This window comes from Canis lupus, chromosome 11 (genome assembly GCF_003254725.2).
Source record: "Canis lupus dingo isolate Sandy chromosome 11, ASM325472v2, whole genome shotgun sequence".
In the NCBI taxonomy this organism is placed as follows: Eukaryota; Metazoa; Chordata; class Mammalia; order Carnivora; family Canidae; genus Canis; species Canis lupus.
The window spans coordinates 17484773-17504180 of NC_064253.1; the positions used below are offsets into that span (position 1 = coordinate 17484773).

At 36.4% G+C, this 19408-nt stretch overlaps 1 long non-coding RNA gene across 6 annotated transcripts in view; it reads left to right on the top strand.

Moving 5' to 3' along the window:
- Nucleotides 1–19408, top strand: part of LOC112650376 (uncharacterized) — a 200274-nt gene that overhangs the window by 149916 nt on the left and 30950 nt on the right. For 3 of the 6 annotated variants that reach the window (XR_007413955.1, XR_007413950.1, XR_007413953.1), the window contains one exon: nucleotides 12055–12607. The exons of 2 other annotated variants lie outside the window; for them this stretch is intronic. This is a non-coding gene — a long non-coding RNA (uncharacterized LOC112650376). Of the gene's footprint in view, nucleotides 1–11793; nucleotides 11869–12054; nucleotides 12608–19408 lie in introns of those variants that run through there. One more of the 6 variants, XR_007413951.1, reaches the window with a different exon arrangement.

Consider the following 19408-nt stretch of genomic DNA (forward strand, 5'->3'; position numbering starts at 1 on the left):
GTAACTGTAACCATGGACACATTGTATTGGACCTGGAAAATTCAGCTGTTGAAAAGAGTTTGAGTCCATATAACATGGAACTTATTTATATTTGTGGTAAGATTGAGGATGGTATAGACCTGAAAGTAGCAAGCATTTTCTTATTTATTTATTTATTTATTTATTTAATTTATGATAGTCACAGAGAGAGAGAGAGAGAGAGAGAGAGAGAGAGAGAGAGGCAGAGACACAGGCAGAGGGAGAAGCAGTCTCCATGCACCGGGAGCCTGACGTGGGATTTGATCCCGGGTCTCCAGGACTGCGCCCTGGGCCAAAGGCAGGCGCCAACCCACTGCGCCACCCAGGGATCCCAGCAAGCATTTTCTATAAAGGGTCAGGTAATAATTTAGGCTTGTAGACCCTTGGGCTGCCTTGCTGCTATAGTATAAAAATGCCATAGACAATATGAAATGAATTTATGTTTCAATAAACCCTTATTTACAAAGCAGTTGGCAGACTGGATTTCTCCCATGGGCCATTATTTGTCAAGCCTTGGTATAGACAGTAATTGAGTAACTGGTGGTGCTTTGTAGTATGTATGTATGTATTTATAATTTTTATTCATTCATGAGAGACACACAGAGGGAGGCAGACATAGGCAGAGGGTGAGGCAGGCTCCCCATGGGGATCCCAAAGTGGGACTTGATCCCAAGACCCCAGGATTATAATCTGAGCCAAAGGCGGATGCTCAACCACTGAGCCACCCAAGTGTCTGCTTTGTAGAATTTATTAATGACAGTGACTGTAAAGGTAGATTCTGGGTTTCCAAGCAGGAAACATGAGACTGAGTAGCATTTTGCCATTCTGAGTGTTGTAGCTCTTCAGGAGTGAAATGTCTTCCGATCCCATTGTACTGGATACTAGTATGGAGTCCATGTGAAGGTATTTACATGTGTCTTGCGATTTTGACTTTTGTCCCTCCCTCCTCTTGACATTTTTGCTAGAATTGTGTTTTTGGCAGGTGAGGTATACACAGAAGACCTACCTTGTGACTTAAAAACCTACCTCCTAAAGTGCTGCTTTAGTTCAGTGACCAGTTTGTTCCTGTTGTGGTAGATGAATCTCATGTAAGCTATTAGTGAGGTTCCACGTGAACTCCTATGACACAATCAACTTACTGGTCTAAGAGTGTTGGATTCTTTTAAAGTAGTTTATATCCAAACTATTTACAATATTTTTTACCTGACGTTGAAGTGGAATTTTGGCATTCTAAAATAGTTTCTTTTAACTCCACCAGACTTTGGTTTGGGAGGACATCACAAATCTCTTTGCAGATATGGCCTAGTCAGTGTAACGAAGAGCAAAGGTATTTCCCTTAGTCTAGATCAGCCACTTTTTACTGACTCTTTTAACTACCTTTATAGTAGGAACTTCCTTTGCAGCATTAGGTTATCTAAAAGTTGCTTGACTTGTCTAGTATTTTAGGGTTCCTTCTTAAATTAGGGGCACTCATATTTCCAAAGCATCTCAATGTCATAGACACCCAGAGACATAGCCAGAGTATATTTATACAACAACTTTCTTTCTCTAGCTAGTTGGAAACTTATAGTGAAGGCAAACACTTTTGTCATTTTAACAGATTTATTCTATATTATGGACTTATATTCTGTGGATGAAATGAAGTCTATCATGCAATACCCAGACTAATAATTTTTCATATCTGCTTTCAGATACATGATTCATCAATAAATAGTCACGTGTAGATTTTTCTAAGGAGTTTCTAATAAGAGTTCATGGGGCATAGATAATTTTGAGACAGATGCTCAACAGCCATTTGTTTCTCTCTCTCCTTTGATAAGAAGGGGAGAAAGAATGTTTATGTGTTACTGTGATGAATAGCAATATATAAAGGAGGACATAACAACAGTCATGAAATGTAAGCCAGCTTGTGATTAAATAAGTATTTTTCATTAACTGGGAAAGTTTATTCATCCAGATGATCATTAGATTCATGAAAGACCCCAAAAATATGTCAGCAGGAGCTTTCATGTGTTTCGCCCCAGCTTCTATAGCCTTGAGGAAAGATGGGTTAAGCTTTGTTAATGGATAAAGGGAGAGACTATAATTAGCTATAAGCCTAACCAGATGGTTTATGAGTGTACAGAGAGAAAGGTTTATGGAGTTAGGAGAACCTAGAGGAGGGGGTTGTTAGTGCTTGCTTCAGTTTGCAAACTGCAGCCTCATGTTGGAAACATGAAGAGAAAAAATGATTTCATGGAGGATGGGAGTCCAATGTCTGAAAAAGGTGGTGAGAACTAGAATTTCTAGAATTTTTAGTTATTTGCCTAGGGAAGCTTTCAATAAGTTACGGCCAATCAGAGGTAAGAGGCTTGTCTCCCTGAAGCCTATCATGCCTCAAGTAAGGTGACAAATTACAGTTTGTTTGTTTGTTTTTCTTGATGCTTTGTGTTCTTTTTCTGTGGAAGGTGAGTTTGAGAGCTCTTTTCATCTTCAGAGTTTTGTAACAGGTGATCCACATATTAAATGAGGGTAGAATTATTGGGGAATTTGAGATCCTAAAACCTCTGACATGGAATCTCTGGGGCATGACAGTCTGTTTTCCTGATGATTCTCTGGAGTAAAGGTAAACAAGTGTTGATGATATAAATGTAATAAAATCAGAAGAGAGCAGAACCTCAATCCATAACTATAAAATATGTTTCAGGTGAAGTTGAAAAAAAATGCCAGAAACTTGCAAGGGATATGTTGTCTTTTAGCCCTTCCAGAATGATCTTATTCTATCTTTTACTCCTGGTTGCGTAGTGTCTAACCTGGTAAATGTTGAGATGAGTCGGTATGAACCTGGTGGGTTTAGCTTCTATAATCTTGCCAGTAAGGATACAATTTTTGGCCCACAAGAGTCTGATATCTTGTAGAGATCCTGAGGCTATGTCTAATGTAAGTGCAAAGTTAAGCCTGTGTCTAAATTAACTGTGATTGGATTAGGAGTAGAGGGGACCTTTTAAATTTAGGGAACAGACTTTCTGAGGATGTCTAAATTTGGTAATACTACTTATGTAATAAATCTCATTAAGCTATTTGGTGTGGTATCAGAAGAGTAAGATATCTCTTATAAATAAAAAAGTAGCACATATTTAACAAAAAGTTGACACATTTCAGTATTTTAAAAGCCAATAGATTCCAGTTGATTATTCTTGGATATAATAACAAAAATGATAGAGAACTTAAGGTCATAAAAGATAGCAAATTATATTTAACTTACCTCTTCTTATTTTGAAGTTTTTTTTTTTAATTTTTTTTTAATTTTTATTTATTTATGATAGTCACAGAGAGAGAGAGAAAGAGAGGCAGAGACATAGGCAGAGGGAGAAGCAGGCTCCATGCACCAGGAGCCTGATGTGGGATTCGATCCCGGGTCTCCAGGATCGCGCCCTGGGCCAAAGGCAGGCGCCAAACCGCTGCGCCACCCAGGGATCCCCTTATTTTGAAGTTTGAAGGAATTTTTTGGACAATTATGAAACAGGAATTCTATTTGGCTTTACATCTCTTCCCAACAATTTCATAGCCAGTTTTTGACTCTGTCAAAAGAGTGCTTCACAGAGAATAAACAAATTCAACAAGTAGTGTAAACTTATTGAAACTTACATCTCACAAAATGATTTTCTTTTTAAGTTCCTGTCCTATAGTAAAACTGTTGTCATTCTCCAGTTAAAAACTATTTTCTGCTTTTTTACCTTGCTTCCAAAATAATTTTCAAATCACATAGCTTGGGATACATAGTCATTCACAATATGGCACCCAACTACATCATTAGTCGCTACACCCAAGTATTCCACATTGCTGTACAAATGCAAGTGTAATCATTTCACCCACCCAGTCTAGTTAGTTGACTATTTACCTTTTTCCTAAGGTGAGTAAAGGGAAGAAATTTGCCAAATTCTCCTGTTGACTATCCCCATGAACAGCTCAAACAGTGAACAGTTTTCTGCACATTTATATTTTAAATATGTCTTGTTAAAGTATGTTTATATTGTTCCCTAAATGTTAGAATATATGGTCCAAATCTCCAACTATGTAATGTACTTGAAGATTTGAGATTAGATATTCTTGGAACTTTGCTTCTTAAAACTAAATAAATAGTTCAATCATACATTTATCTTCTCTTTTTAGCCCTTTGAATCATTATTATGCTTTTCTCTATATTCTTTCCAAGTTCCACACACAAGATATGGTATAAGACACTGTATAAAATTGTTTATAGCCCTTGTCAAGGATTCATTATAAGATTTAGTCTAACAAGGGAACGATGCTGTCTACCCTCCTGTTTATGCATGAATATATACTTGCATTTTAACAGTGGCAGTTTGTGACTGATTAATGACCACTGATGAGTCATTTTCTTGATTAATTATGTTAGGCCTGTTTGTGATCTGAACATCAAAACTATGTGACAGATAGCTAGAATCTATAGCTTAAGACAAGAGCAGATGTTAAGAGTTTGTATTTGGTCTATTAGAAGAGATAACTAATAAGTCACCTATACTGTCTTCATAGAGCAGTCTGGCAATAAGTATTGCCTTATAAAAAGGTAAACTTTCAGCTCCACTGAAAAATGTTGCTTTTTTTCCTTATCCATTTTCACTTTGAAAGATGAATGACAACAGTTGTCTTTATACTCATTAATTAATTTTCAATCAGGTTCTCTATCAAAGGATTTGGGACTCTAATATTAGCTCATCCTGGAGACTTGCATTTTAATACAAGCAAAATGTGATCCAGGTCATGATACTGCCTAGCTGTAACTACCTCTTCCACTGATACCACATGTCTGTACTGTCTACATACATGTTCCAAATAATTGCAGAGACTGAAAAAGCCATGTGACTCAAGTAGGTCTAAACTGTCTCTTCCATAGCTCCCCCACCTATCAGCACACTGGGCTCAGTGTTCCCTTCATTCACAAGCCTAAGCCCTCATGATCTTGTTGTCCTACTTCCCAATGGCCATGAATTCAGATATCTGACTTTATCTTGAGTGTCGTCTTCTGAGAGAGAATGATTTGGGGTTTTTTATTCCTCCTTGTAAGAACCATGGAGTTGGAAGATGATCTGTATTCAAGAACCAGGAAGACCATGAATATATTTGCAGGTGCTATGAAAGTTATTTATTCCCTCTAGAATGAATGGTTTTCCTTATCAGTGGCATGGGATAAGGATACCTGTCCATCTCATAGAAGTGTTATGGGGCTTTTTTTGGAAATAATATGCATAAAAAATGTTCTCTGTTTTTAGTTTAAAATCTTGCACAAATGTAAAATGGTACTGTCATTTTACTTCCTCTTCAATACGTAACCTCTCTTGGTTATTCTCTTCCAGAATCCAGTTGTGGATATGTATTAAGGTCTAGAAGAATGGTAAGCTAGAAAGGAGAGAACTGTTGTTAGCAATCACATAGCCAGCCTCACTTTTAGCAGCTGGGATTTCCTCAGATATTAAGAACCTACATAGTATTATCAAATTAAAATGAAACAATGCTGGGACCTCATCCTTAGGTATAATAGCTTAAATGTTTAATATATGTGCTATTCTAATGTTGATGTAATTTATAATTAACTTCATTATTTGAGCAAATAGAGTTTTATGTGAAGTCATGACCATCAATCATCTATTAAAGATGATAACACTTAAAAAAAATAAAAAAAATAAAAAAAAATAAAGATGATAACACTTAAAGAAGCACTTGTGAACATAGAATAACGTACAAACTTGTCAAATCACCAAGTTGAACACCTGAGACTAATGTAACGTTGTATGTCATCTATCCTCAAAAAGATACAAAAGAAAAAAGAATATTAGTACTCAGTTTTCCTAACCTTTGACTTACATGGTAAAAATTCAGATTTTTCCCCCTTGTGACCTTATGTACCTGCTCACTATATATTCCCTACTTCTTGATTATTTTCAGAATCTCTATATCATTAGGAGCAGCAATGTGCCCAACTCTGAAATCATATTTTCTAATCTCCCTTGCTTATGGGGTGGCTATATGTGAGAGGAATTTATTGAGTGAGCTTTGGGGAAAATTCTTTAAGAGCTCTAGGGCTCACGGGGGATCTTTTGCTTTGCTCTTTTTCTTTATCTTCTATCTGGAATGCAGTAATGATTATGGCAGCCCAGTAACCATCTTGTGATCATGTGATGAATATGAGGATAGAAGCTATACATTAAGGATGGTAAAGCCAAAAGGTTAAATTAGGAACCTGGGCCCTGATAACTTTATGGAGACACCATCTTAGCTCATGTTGTATGAGAGAGAGAAAAAAAATCTGAAATCAATCTACATTGTTACATTTCCAAGTCTCTGCTATAAGCAGCTCAATATAATTCCTAGTATTCATTACCCTTCTTAAATAGACAATTAGAATTTTTTTCTTTTCCCATAATCTGAAAACAAAACAAACAAAAAGCGTAGCACTGTATGTATGCATCTGCTAGTACACTTGTAAGCAAATAGATGCACAATTGAAATAGGAAGAAGTTGGACAATATTTGTTTTCACTATGACTCATACTCAGGCATTCAGAGATCTTGCTGTAGAATGATTCTCTTTCAAAAATGAAATGGATTCACTTCAAATGCAAAGAAAAAAAAGAATCTTAAAAAAAAAACTCTTTGCTGGAGGTTGATGCTGGAAAATGTTAGAACAATGGGCAAAGTACAACCAAGAGCCTTCCAATAACTGCCAGATTCCAAGTGTTCCAGAAGATTAACAGTGTCATAAGCTTAATTATGATAAATGGTGATTAGGAATTATCTTTGGCTGTTTTTTCTGGTTTTATTTTTCTGATAGGTCTGTCTTAAGTAAACAGAAATTGGAACAAAAAACAAAGAAAAAAAAGAAAATCTGCCACTTTAATCCACTTTTTAAAAAGAAGTCAGCCAGAATCACAAATCAGCTCTTATTTATTCAGGTTTAACAAGGAAAACAATGCCATTGGAAATTAATCAAACCTCAAAAAAAAAAAAAAACAAAAAACAAAAAACAAAAATAAAACAAAAAACCAAAACTCTTTGCCTTTCAGATTTTTGTCTAAGTGGAAGCTATCACTCTCTTTCAGGGAGTAAAAAGATTTGCATGGGAAAGTATGCAAAATTGTAAACCATTGGGAATAAATAGTGGTATGGAGTGAGCAAGAGAGGTTTGCCAACATATATGCATATAAAAATACATGTATTTAAAAGCATTTGGAAGAAAAGGTACCATAATGGTCGAAATACAGAGTTATTTGCAGTTGTCAAAATAGGAGCTTTCGTCATGTTTTATTCATATTTTCTTGTACCTTCCAACATAATGAATGTGAATCTCTTTTGTAATAATAATATAAAATTATTGAAGAAATGTATTGAACAAAAATGGCATCTGCCATTTTCATGCATGTAATTCTTACTGTAATAGCTCTTTTTATTCTTACTAAAAAGGTACAATATCTAGTCATCACCCTCTATGATAGTCCTTCATATACATTGTGGTGGCTTTAAAACTACATCAACATATACTCTCTTCCAATTCCAATTCCTGTGACTATGTACTAGATTTAGTGTCTTGCTTCTAGCAAATAGGATAGGCCAGAAATGATGTCACTTCCATGTTCAGGTTAAAAAATATAGTGCCTCTCTTTCTCTGGTCAACCTGCCATATTGTTATTATTGCTATGGACAAACCCATATGACAAGGAACTAAGAACCTTGGTCCAGTAGCCCATGAGGAACTGACACCTGGCAACGATCAGGGGATAATTTTGGAAGCGGATCCTTTAGTGCTCTACAAATCTACATGATTACAGGCCTGGCTGACATCTTGACAGCAATCTGATGACAGACCCTGAGCCAAAATCACTCAACTAACCTATGCCATGATCCCTGACCTTCAGATAGTGTGAGATTACTGCTTGCTGTCTTTGCTTCTAGATCTTAAGATAAATTGTTACATAATAATAGATAACTAATGCAATCATATGTAAGGATTATCCACAAGTACTCTTGGAATTCTCAAGGACAATGAAACTCCCCAATCTCTACCACCTCCAAAAACTAAAAGCATTATCCAAAATATGAGTATATATCAGGAAACTAAGCCATACATAGCAACTAAAGAAGGGGTTCAATGGCAGTCCATAGTCATCATCAGAAGTTGACGGAGTTCATACATCAGCCACAGCTTTTACTTTTGGTTTTCTGTCTTTCTCAAATCAACAGGTGGGAATAAAGGAAGGAAGGGAGTGGATATAATTTTGGGAAAAACCCTCTAACTCCTTTTATTTGGGATTGAACCATCTATGTTGTCCCAGACTAGGAGAAGTGAGAAACAGTGATTGGCTTTCAAGAGAATTTTTAAAGGTTTAATGCTTGTACTCTGTTTGAATTTATATCACATTTTCTGGTTCTTTTTGTTTTGCTTAGTCCATATTTTTTATCTCATTTCTTGTCTTTTTAATTACTCCCTTTTCACTTTTTTCCCTCTTCTAGTTTAGAAAATAGGAAATATATTTCTGTTCTTTAATTGGCTTGGTTACATTAATAATTTCAAATTATTTCAAACAAACATAATTGAAGTCTAAAGTTAACAGTATTTCATCTCCTTCCAGAAATTAATGATTGCTGAGTTTAAGGTCCATATGGAAACACATGAGGACCTTGTTGAAATGTAGATTTTGATTTGATTTTGATTTTGATTCTGTAGGCCTAGAGTGGACCAGAGTGTCTACATCCTAATAAACTCCCAGCTGAGTGTAATGTTTCTGCTCTGTGAAACACCCTTTAAATAGAAACTCCTAGTCCCACATAACTTCTTAATTCTTTTTTATAATTCATATTCCCAACTTATTTAAAATTTATCTGATTTTTCTCTTTTTAAACTACTATAGATACTCTCATTGTTTGGCAAGTCCTCTTTTTTTTTTTTTTAAGATTTATTTACTTATTTGAGGAAAGAAAGAGAAAGCATGTGAGCAGGGGAAGGAGCAGAAGGAGAGAATCCTCAATCAGACTGCCTCCTGAGCAGGAAGCCCAACACAGGGTTCCATGCCTGGACATTGAGATCATGACCTGAGCCAAAATCGAGAGTCATGTGATCATTTGACTGAGCCACCTAGATGCCCCATCCGCAAGTCTTATTTATAGTTCTCTGTTATCTCTGTTCTTCACTCATGCATTTCACACTGGTCCTTCAGGGTTGTTTTTTTTTTTTTTTTCCCCTACTTGATATAATGATATACTAGTAACAAACTTCTTAATTTAAGTATGTTAGAAAATATCTTTATTTTGCTTTTATTGTTCAACTTTGGTGTGTATCTTTAAAAAAAAACAGTATTTTCTTCCATATCCCAAATAATATTATCTCATTTCAAATAATAGTGTCTTAAGATGCTATATGATCATTTGTTTAAATTCAAACTTTCCCTACTGCTCCAAAATACCCAAACCAGGAGAATCCCAACACCATCGATTTAATTGGCTTCTTATTTCTTTTAAATAAGAACCATTATATAGTTAAAGTTCTCTCATGTAAACAAAAGTAATCTCTAGTTTACGAGTTAGTGTTATACAAATTTCTGGTTCCCATCAACAGTTTGTCTTAAAGTTTTATAGTTTTAACACCAGTTCACTAAAGTATTGTCAAATCTATATTGTCATCAAGATTGGCAAAAATGGATTATTCCTGATTCTTTTACAGAATTCTCTACTTTCCTTTTTTTAATGAGGCTGGTTAGTGCCCTAAACTATAGTTGCTATTTCAACTAAGAGTAAATTCTTAATTATTATTCTTTAATTAGCAGATTTCAAAGAAAAGAGTCAATTAGTAGTTTGTTTTTTTTTTTCTTTTTACTTTGTTTGATAAAGTTGGGTGCTTTTTTTCAGATTTCACTTAAATCCTGATTAGTTGGGATGCCTGGATGGCTCAGCAGTTAAGCTCTGCTTTAAGCTCAGGGTCTGATCTTGGAGTTCAGAGATTGAGTCCCACATCTGGCTCCCTGCATGGAGCCTGCTTCTTCCTCTGCCTGTGTCTCTGCCTCCTCTGTGTCTCTCATGAATAAATAAATAAAATCTTTAGAAGAAAAAAAAATTCTGATTAGTTAATATACAGTACAACATTAATTTCAGGAGTAGAATTCACTGGTTCATCACTTATGTATAACACCTAGTGCTCATCATAACAATTACCCTCCTTAATACCCATCACCCATCTATCCCATCCTCCGCCCACCTCCCTCCATCAACCCTCAGTTTGTTCTTAATCATTAAGAGTCTCTTATGGTTTGTTTCCCCCCCCCCTCATTATTCCACTCCCATATGTTCATCTGTTTTTTAATAGTTTCTTTGAATAGAGACTTGAGATTTCTTTTTTGTTGATTGTCATCATTAGCCCAAGTATTTTCATAGATTGTGTTTCATTTACAATCATTATTCAATATTGCAACATAAATTGTAATAAATTTGATTAGATGGAGTGCTTTTAAGTTTGTACTTGTTATAATTAATTTAATTCCACATCCATCCTCATAATCATGAACCAGTAATACCTACCACTCAAATCAAAGCTCATCATGGAAGATAACAGGTCTGAAATACGATGCAAAAGAGTTTAAAGATATATCTAAAATGTGTAACGAAGAGAAATATATGACATTCTGACGATTATAAAACATGTCCTCTGATTTCTGTTAGAATTTTTATTCATTTGCTCATTAATTCATTGATTTATTTAATGATTAGTTCTTAAGTTCTTGTTTTTTCCCAGAGAGTCCACAACTCATTAAGGATATAACTGAGTTCAAATCATGTATATTCTCTGTCCCCATAAAGATTACACTGCAGTCTTGAAGGATCCTCAATCAAAATAGTTCATTAATAAGTTTAAAATGATCACTTTGATAGATGCTATGCAGGAAGGAATCCCCCTTTTGGGACTCACAGCCCTGGTCTCAGACGGTTGTAGAAATGTCCCTGAGAAAGTGGCACTCCATCCGAGAATGGAAAGATAAGTAGGACTTTAGTAGATGAACCCGGAAACGAAGTAGGGTGGATATTTCAGAAGAAAACAAAATAACTGGGCAGCCCTGGTGGCTCAGCGGTTTAGCGCACCCTTCAGCCCGGGCATAATCCTGGAGACCCGGGATCGAATCCCACGTCAGGCTCCCTGCATGGAGCTTGCACCTCCCTCAGCCTGTGTCTCTGCCTCTCTCTCTCTCTCTGTGTCTCTCATGAATAAATAAAATCTTAAAAAAAAAAAAACTAATTCTAGGTAATGTAAGGTGAAAATGTTTCAAGTAGATAAAGTTCAGCAGACAGAAAAAACAAGTGAAGTGATGCAGAAACCTTGCAGAAGCCATTCTGATGCAGGGTAAAGCTATTTATTGGTACATAACTTCAAGTGTCTGAAAGTATATCCAATAACTCTTCATAGAAGTTCACACTAGAGAATTATGTTATGAATTGGAGAAAAGCAAAAGGGAATTGTTTTAGCTGTAAAACTTTTCAAAGTGTTGGAATTATTTTTGTGAACCAATATTATTTTTGAAATTCAAAAAAATTCAAAACAGAACTCTCAGAATTAATTCTATTTTTGTTACTTTATAAAGAATGTGCTTAAGACAAAGGTATATGTTTAATCAAATACTTTCATAAAGTCATTGTACATAAATGGTGTCCACATACACAGAAAAATATAGATGATCACATGCTGTTCAGGCAAACTAAGATATCTCAAGTAAACTTGAATATTTTTTTTTTTTAGAAAGTATCTACATGTAGAGTAGATACTCTGAACTTCTGGATCTTGGAGTTTTTTTTCTAATAGGCGTTATGGCAGGTATGTTATGCTTTTATTAGTCCACTCTACTTTGCTGTGTGGAAGTTTCCTTGAACTCAACTGAGAAGCTCAGATTCTCTATCTGCATTCTTTTTAGAAAGGGAACTAAACTCGCAATCCTCAAATGAAAGTTTTAAGCATCAGGAATTTAGCCTTTCTTCTAAATAAATGCCTTTGCTTCTTTAGCTTTTGGAAGAAACTGCCCTAAATGAAAAAAGAAAAGAGAGACTTGGAAACCTCCAGAATGCCCCCAAAAGACTTCCTTTGCATAGAATCGTTCATCAATTTCAACAGTAACAGAAAGTAATGGAAACGTGATCTGAATGGGCAGCGGAAACCTGAGTAGTAACTTAAAACTCCATTGAAGTTGTTCATCAGATATAGGACCCAGCTTGTTCTTTGTAAAATCAATATTTAAGTGTTTTGGACTTTTTTTTTTGCCAGAATTAAAACATATCTTCCCAAAGGAATGGTGGTGGTAAAACAGAAGTCCTATGTTAAGAGCACTGGACTTTCATCGGGCAATTTGTGGCATGAGTTTTTATAAACGCTACAAAATAAGACCCGATGTATTCACAAATATGCAGACCTTTACTTAGAACTGTTTGGGAAACTATTCTATCACAAAATTTATTCGTATTAAATGTATTTTTAAGGGAATAAAATGGTTTTAAAGCTGTAAATCTCTGGCATGGAGAATAGGTTTGTTTGTTTGCTTTTTTTTTTTTTTTTTTTAAGGTGCTCCCAACCATGCTTTTAGTAAATTTGGTTTTCCAGTTTTCTTAGTTTTACACATATATCATTTACTCCTAGTTTATATGCCTATATTTATAACTTTATAGCCCCTAAAACAGAAGTTCTATGCCCGTTTAACTTCTAAAAAGAGAAAAATAGCTTGGAAATTAGGTCTAGAAATATATATATATATTTAAAACTTATTTATTTGAGAGAGAATTGGGGGTAGGGGCAGAGGGAGAGAGAGAGAGAGAGGGAATCTTCAAACAAACTCCTGCTGAGTGTGAAGCCTGATGTGTGAAGCTCAGACTCACAACCCTGAGATCATGACCTGAGCTGAAATCAAGAGTCAAATGCTTAACCCACTGAGCCACACAGGCACCCCTAGGAAAATTTTTTAATTCAGAAGCAACAGATTAAGAGTCATCCTGTGGTCCCAAGGGGGAAAAAAGTAAAATCCTATAAAATTCTGGTATTTCCCCTCCAGATCTTGGAAAATAATTGAATCTTGTCCTTCTTTTGGTGATTGGTATTTTGATATTTAGTAACTATGGAATTAGCATCTCAGGAAATATTTTGTGATTTTATAAGGAAAATTATTTCTCAGTGACTTTGGAAGAGCTTTGCTACTCTCAACATAAGGCAGAGAGAGTAAGAAGAAAAAGAAGGCAGAAGAGGGAAAAGTCAAAGAACGGGTGTCTTTGAGACAAGGCCAAATTATCAAAATGTTTTTGGGTAAAAATTAGTTATAAGCCAATCCATGAAATGAGGCAAAGATAAAAAAAAAAAAAAAAAAAAAAAAAGATCTTGGTACACTCTTATACAGTTGTTTTCAACCACTATTTATTTTTTTTTTTTTTTTTTTTTTTTTTTTTTATTTATGATAGTCACAGAGAGAGAGAGAGGCGCAGAGACACAGGCAGAGGGAGAAGCAGGCTCCATGCACCGGGAGCCCGATGTGGGATTCGATCCCGGGTCTCCAGGATCGCGCCCTGGGCCAAAGGCAGGCACCAAACCGCTGCGCCACCCAGGGATCCCTGAACTGAGTCAACCACTATTTAAACACAGAAATAATTTGGGGCACCTATGTGACTAAGTCAGTTAAGCACCCAACTCTTGATTTCAGCTTAGGCAATGATCTCAGGGTCCTGCGATTGAGCCCCTCACTGGGGCTCTGTGTTCAGTGGGAAGTCTCTTGGAGGATTTTGTCTCCCTTTCCCTCTGCCCCTACTTCTACTCCCATCCTCATGCTCGCTCTCTCTCTCTCCCCTCCCTCTTTCTAAAATAAATCTTTTTTAAAAAAATAAACACAAAAATTATTTAAAATCTATTATTTTTAGCACTTTGTTGGTTCTCTTTGAGAATAATTATAGCACTGTATTTTTTCCAATATGACATATTTAAAATATATATCATTAAAATTTTCATTAATCTTAAACATGAAAATAAAGTTTAAAAAACTCTAATTAGTGATGTATATTTAAGATATTTGAAAGAAAGCTATATCTACATTTCAGTTAATGATCATTTAAAGTATATAGGTATCTGTGTATATATATGCATATATGTGTGCAGTACAGAAACACATGTGTGTATATGCATGTGTATATGTGTGTATATATGTATATTGGTGTACATTTATTTATACTACATTGAAGTTAAAAAAGATTCACATCTTTTTGCATAGTGAACTGTCATGAATTCTTCTTCAATTGTCTAGAATTCTTTCTTTTTTTTTTTTTTTATTTATTTTTTTTATTGGTGTTCAATTTACTAACATACAGAATAACACCCAGTGCCCGTCACCCATTCACTCCCACCCCCCGCCCTCCTCCCCTTCTACCACCCCTAGTTCGTTTCCCAGAGTTAGCAGTCTTTACGTTCTGTCTCCCTTTCTGATATTTCCCACACATTTCTTCTCCCTTCCCTTATTTTCCCTTTCACTATTATTTATATTCCCCAAATGAATGAGAACATATAATGTTTGTCCTTCTCCGACTGACTTACTTCACTCAGCATAATACCCTCCAGTTCCATCCACGTTGAAGCAAATGGTGGGTATTTGTCATTTCTAATAGCTGAGTAATATTCCATTGTATACATAAACCACATCTTCTTTATCCATTCATCTTTCGTTGGACACCGAGGCTTCTTCCACAGTTTGACTATAGTGGCCATTGCTGCTAGAAACATCGGGGTGCAGGTGTCCCGGCGTTTCATTGCATTTGTATCTTTGGGGTAAATCCCCAACAGTGCAATTGCTGGGTCGTAGGGCAGGTATATTTTTAACTGTTTGAGGAACCTCCACACAGTTTTCCAGAGTGGCTGCACCAGTTCACATTCCCACCAACAGTGTAAGAGGGTTCCCTTTTCTCCGCATCCTCTCCAACATTTGTTGTTTCCTGCCTTGTTAATTTTCCCCATTCTCACTGGTGTGAGGTGGTATCTCATTGTAGTTTTGATTTGTATTTCCCTGATGGCAAGTGATGCAGAGCATTTTCTCATATGCATGTTGGCCATGTCTATGTCTTCCTCTGTGAGATTTCTGTTCATGTCTTTTGCCCATTTCATGATTGGATTGTTTGTTTCTTTGGTGTTGAGTTTAATAAGTTCTTTATAGATCTTGGAAACTAGCCCTTTATCTGATATGTCATTTGCAAATATCTTCTCCCATTCTGTAGGTTGTCTTTGAGTTTTGTTGACTGTATCCTTTGCTGTGCAAAAGCTTCTTATCTTGATGAAGTCCCAATAGTTCATTTTTGCTTTTGTTTCTTTTGCCTTTGTGGATGTATCTTGCAAGAAGTTACTATGGCTGAGTTCAAAAAGGGTGTTGCCTGTGTTCTTCTCTAGGATTTTGATGGAATCTTGTCTCACATTTAGATCTTTCATCCATTTTGAGTTTATCTTTGTGTATGGTGAAAGAGAGTGGTCTAGTTTCATTCTTCTGCATGTGGATGTCCAATTTTCCCAGCACCATTTATTGAAGAGACTGTCTTTCTTCCAATGGATAGTCTTTCCTCCTTTATCGAATATTAGTTGCCCATAAAGTTCAGGGTCCACTTCTGGATTCTCTATTCTGTTCCACTGATCTATGTGTCTGTTTTTGTGCCAGTACCACACTGTCTTGATGACCACAGCTTTGTAGTACAACCTGAAATCTGGCATTGTGATGCCCCCAGATATGGTTTTCTTTTTTAAAATTCCCCTGGCTATTCGGGGTCTTTTCTGATTCCACACAAATCTTAAAATAATTTGTTCTAACTCTCTGAAGAAAGTCCATGGTATTTTGATAGGGATTGCATTAAACGTGTATATTGCCCTGGGTAACATTGACATTTTCACAATATTAATTCTGCCAATCCATGAGCATGGAATATTTTTCCATCTCTTTGTGTCTTCCTCAATTTCTTTCAGAAGTGTTCTATAGTTTTGAGGGTATAGATCCTTTACATCTTTGGTGAGGTTTATTCCTAGGTATCTTATGCTTTTGGGTGCAATTGTAAATGGGATTGACTCCTTAATTTCTCTTTCTTCAGTCTCATTGTTAGTGTATAGAAATGCCACTGACTTCTGGGCATTGATTTTGTATCCTGCCACGCTACCGAATTGCTGTATGAGTTCTAGCAATCTTGGGGTGGAGACTTTTGGGTTTTCTATGTAGAGTATCATGTCATCGGCGAAGAGAGAGAGTTTGACTTCTTCTTTGCCAATTTGAATGCCTTTAATGTCTTTTTGTTGTCTGATTGCTGAGGCTAGGACTTCCAGTACTATGTTGAATAGCAGTGGTGAGAGTGGACATCCCTGTCTTGTTCCTGATCTTAGGGGAAAGGCTCCCAGTGCTTCCCCATTGAGAATGATATTTGCTGTGGGCTTTTCATAGATGGCTTTTAAGATGTCGAGGAATGTTCCCTCTATCCCTACACTCTGAAGAGTTTTAATCAGGAATGGATGCTGTATTTTGTCAAATGCTTTCTCTGCATCCAATGAGAGGATCATATGGTTCTTGGTTTTTCTCTTGCTGATATGATGAATCACATTGATTGTTTTACGGGTGTTGAACCAGCCTTGTGTCCCAGGGATAAATCCTACTTGGTCATGGTGAATAATTTTCTTAATGTACTGTTGGATCCTATTGGCCAGTATCTTGTTGAGAATTTTTGCATCCATGTTCATCAGGGATATTGGTCTGTAATTCTCCTTTTTGGCGGGGTCTTTGTCTGGCTTTGGAATTAAGGTGATGCTGGCTTCATAGAACGAATTTGGAAGTACTCCATCTCTTTCTATCTTTCCAAACAGCTTTAGGAGAATAGGTATGATTTCTTCTTTAAACGTTTGATAAAATTCTCCTGGGAAGCCATCTGGCCCTGGACTCTTGTGTCTTAGGAGGTTTTTGATGACTGCTTCAATTTCCTCCCTGGTTATTGGCCTGTTAAGGTTTTCTATTTCTTCCTGTTCCAGTTTTGGTAGTTTGTGGCTTTCCAGGAATGCGTCCATTTCTTCTAGATTGCCTAATTTATTGGCGTATAGCTGTTCATAATATGTTTTTAAAATCGTTTGTATTTCCTTGGTGTTGGTAGTGATCTCTCCTTTCTCATTCATGATTTTATTAATTTGAGTCTTCTCTCTCTTCTTTTTAATAAGGCTGGCTAATGGTTTATCTATCTTATTAATTCTTTCAAAGAACCAACTCCTGGTTCTGTTGATCTGTTCCACAGTTCTTCTGGTCTCGATTTCGTTGAGTTCTGCTCGAATCTTTATTAACTCCCTTCTTCTCTTGGGTGTAGGATCTATTTGCTGTTTTTTCTCTAGCTCCTTTATGTGTAAGGTTAGCTTTTGTATTTGAGTTCTTTCCAGTTTTTGAATGGATGCTTGTATTGCGATGTATTTCCCCCTTAGGACTGCTTTTGCTGCATCCCAAAGATTTTGAACGGTTGTATCTTCATTCTCATTAGTTTCCATGAATCTTTTTAATTCTTCCTTAATTTCCTGGTTGACCCTTTTATCTTTTAGCAGGATGGTCCTTAACCTCCATGTGTTTGAGGTCCTTCCAAACTTCTTGTTGTGATTTAGTTCTAATTTCAAGGCATTATGGTCCGAGAATATGCAGGGGACAATCCCAATCTTTTGGTATCGGTTCAGACCCGATTTGTGACCCAATATGTGGTCTATTCTGGAGAAAGTTCCATGTGCGCTTGAGAAGAATGTGTATTCAGTTGAGTTTGGATGTAAAGTTCTGTAGATATCTGTGAAATCCATCTGGTCCAGTGTATCATTTAAAGCTCTCGTTTCTTTGGAGATGTTTTGCTTAGAAGACCTATCGAGTATAGAAAGAGCTAGATTGAAGTCACCAAGTATAAGTGTATTATTATCTAAGTATTTCTTCACTTTGGTTAATAATTGATTTATATATTTGGCAGCTCCCACATTCGGAGCATATATATTGAGGATTGTTAAGTCCTCTTGTTGAATAGATCCTTTAAGTATGATATAGTGTCCCTCTTCATCTCTCACTACAGTCTTTGGGGTAAATTTTAGTTTATCTGATATAAGGATGGCTACCCCTGCTTTCTTTTGAGGACCATTCGAATGGTAAATGGTTCTCCAACCTTTTATTTTCAGGCTGTAGGTGTCCTTCTGTCTAAAATGAGTCTCTTGTAGACAGCAAATAGATGGGTCCTGCTTTTTTATCCAGTCTGAAACCCTGCGCCTTTTGATGGGGTCATTAAGCCCGTTCACATTCAGAGTTACTATTGAGAGATATGAGTTTAGTGTCATCATGATATCTATTCAGTCTTTGTTTTTGTGGACTGTTCCACTGAACTTCTTCTTAAAGGGGAATTTTAAGAGGCCCCCTTAAGATTTCTTGCAGAGCTGGTTTGGAGGTCACATATTCTTTTAGTTGCTGCCTGTCTTGGAAGCTCTTTATCTCTCCTTCCATTTTGAATGAGAGCCTTGCTGGATAAAGTATTCTTGGTTGCATGTTCTTCTCATTTAGGACCCTGAATATATCCTGCCAGCCCTTTCTGGCCTGCCAGGTCTCTGTGGAGAGGTCTGCTGTTACCCTAATACTCCTCCCCATAAAAGTCAGGGATTTCTTGTCTCTTGCTGCTTTAAGGATCTTCTCATTATCTTTGGAATTTGCAAGCTTCACAATTAAATGTCAAGGTGTTGAACGGTTTTTATTGATTTTAGGGGGGGATCTCTCTATTTCCTGGATCTGAATGCCTGTTTCCCTTCCCAGATTAGGAAAGTTTTCAGCTAGAATTTGTTCAAATACATATTCTGGCCCTCTGTCCCTTTCGGCGCCCTCGGGAACCCCAATTAAACGTAGGTTTTTCTTCCTCAGGCTGTCGTTTATTTCCCTTAATCTATCTTCATGGTCTTTTAATTGTTTGTCTCTTTTTTCCTCAGTTTCCCTCTTTGCTATCAACTTGTCTTCTAGGTCACTCACTCGTTCTTCCACCTCGTTAACCCTCGTCGTTAGGACTTCTAGTTTGGATTGCATCTCATTCAATTGATTTTTAATTTCTGCCTGATTAGCTCTAAATTCTGCAGTCATGAAGTCTCTTGAGTCCTTTATACTTTTTTCTAGAGCCACCAGTAGCTGTATAATAGTGCTTCTGAATTGGCTTTCTGACATTGAATTGTAATCCAGATTTTGTAAGTCTGTGGGAGAGAGGACTCTTTCTGATTCTTTCTTTTGAGGTGATGTTTTCCTTCTAGTCATTTTGCTCAGTGCAGAGTGGCCAAAAGCAAGTTGTATTGGGAAAAAGAGAAAAAGAGAGGAGAGAAAGAAGGAAAGAAA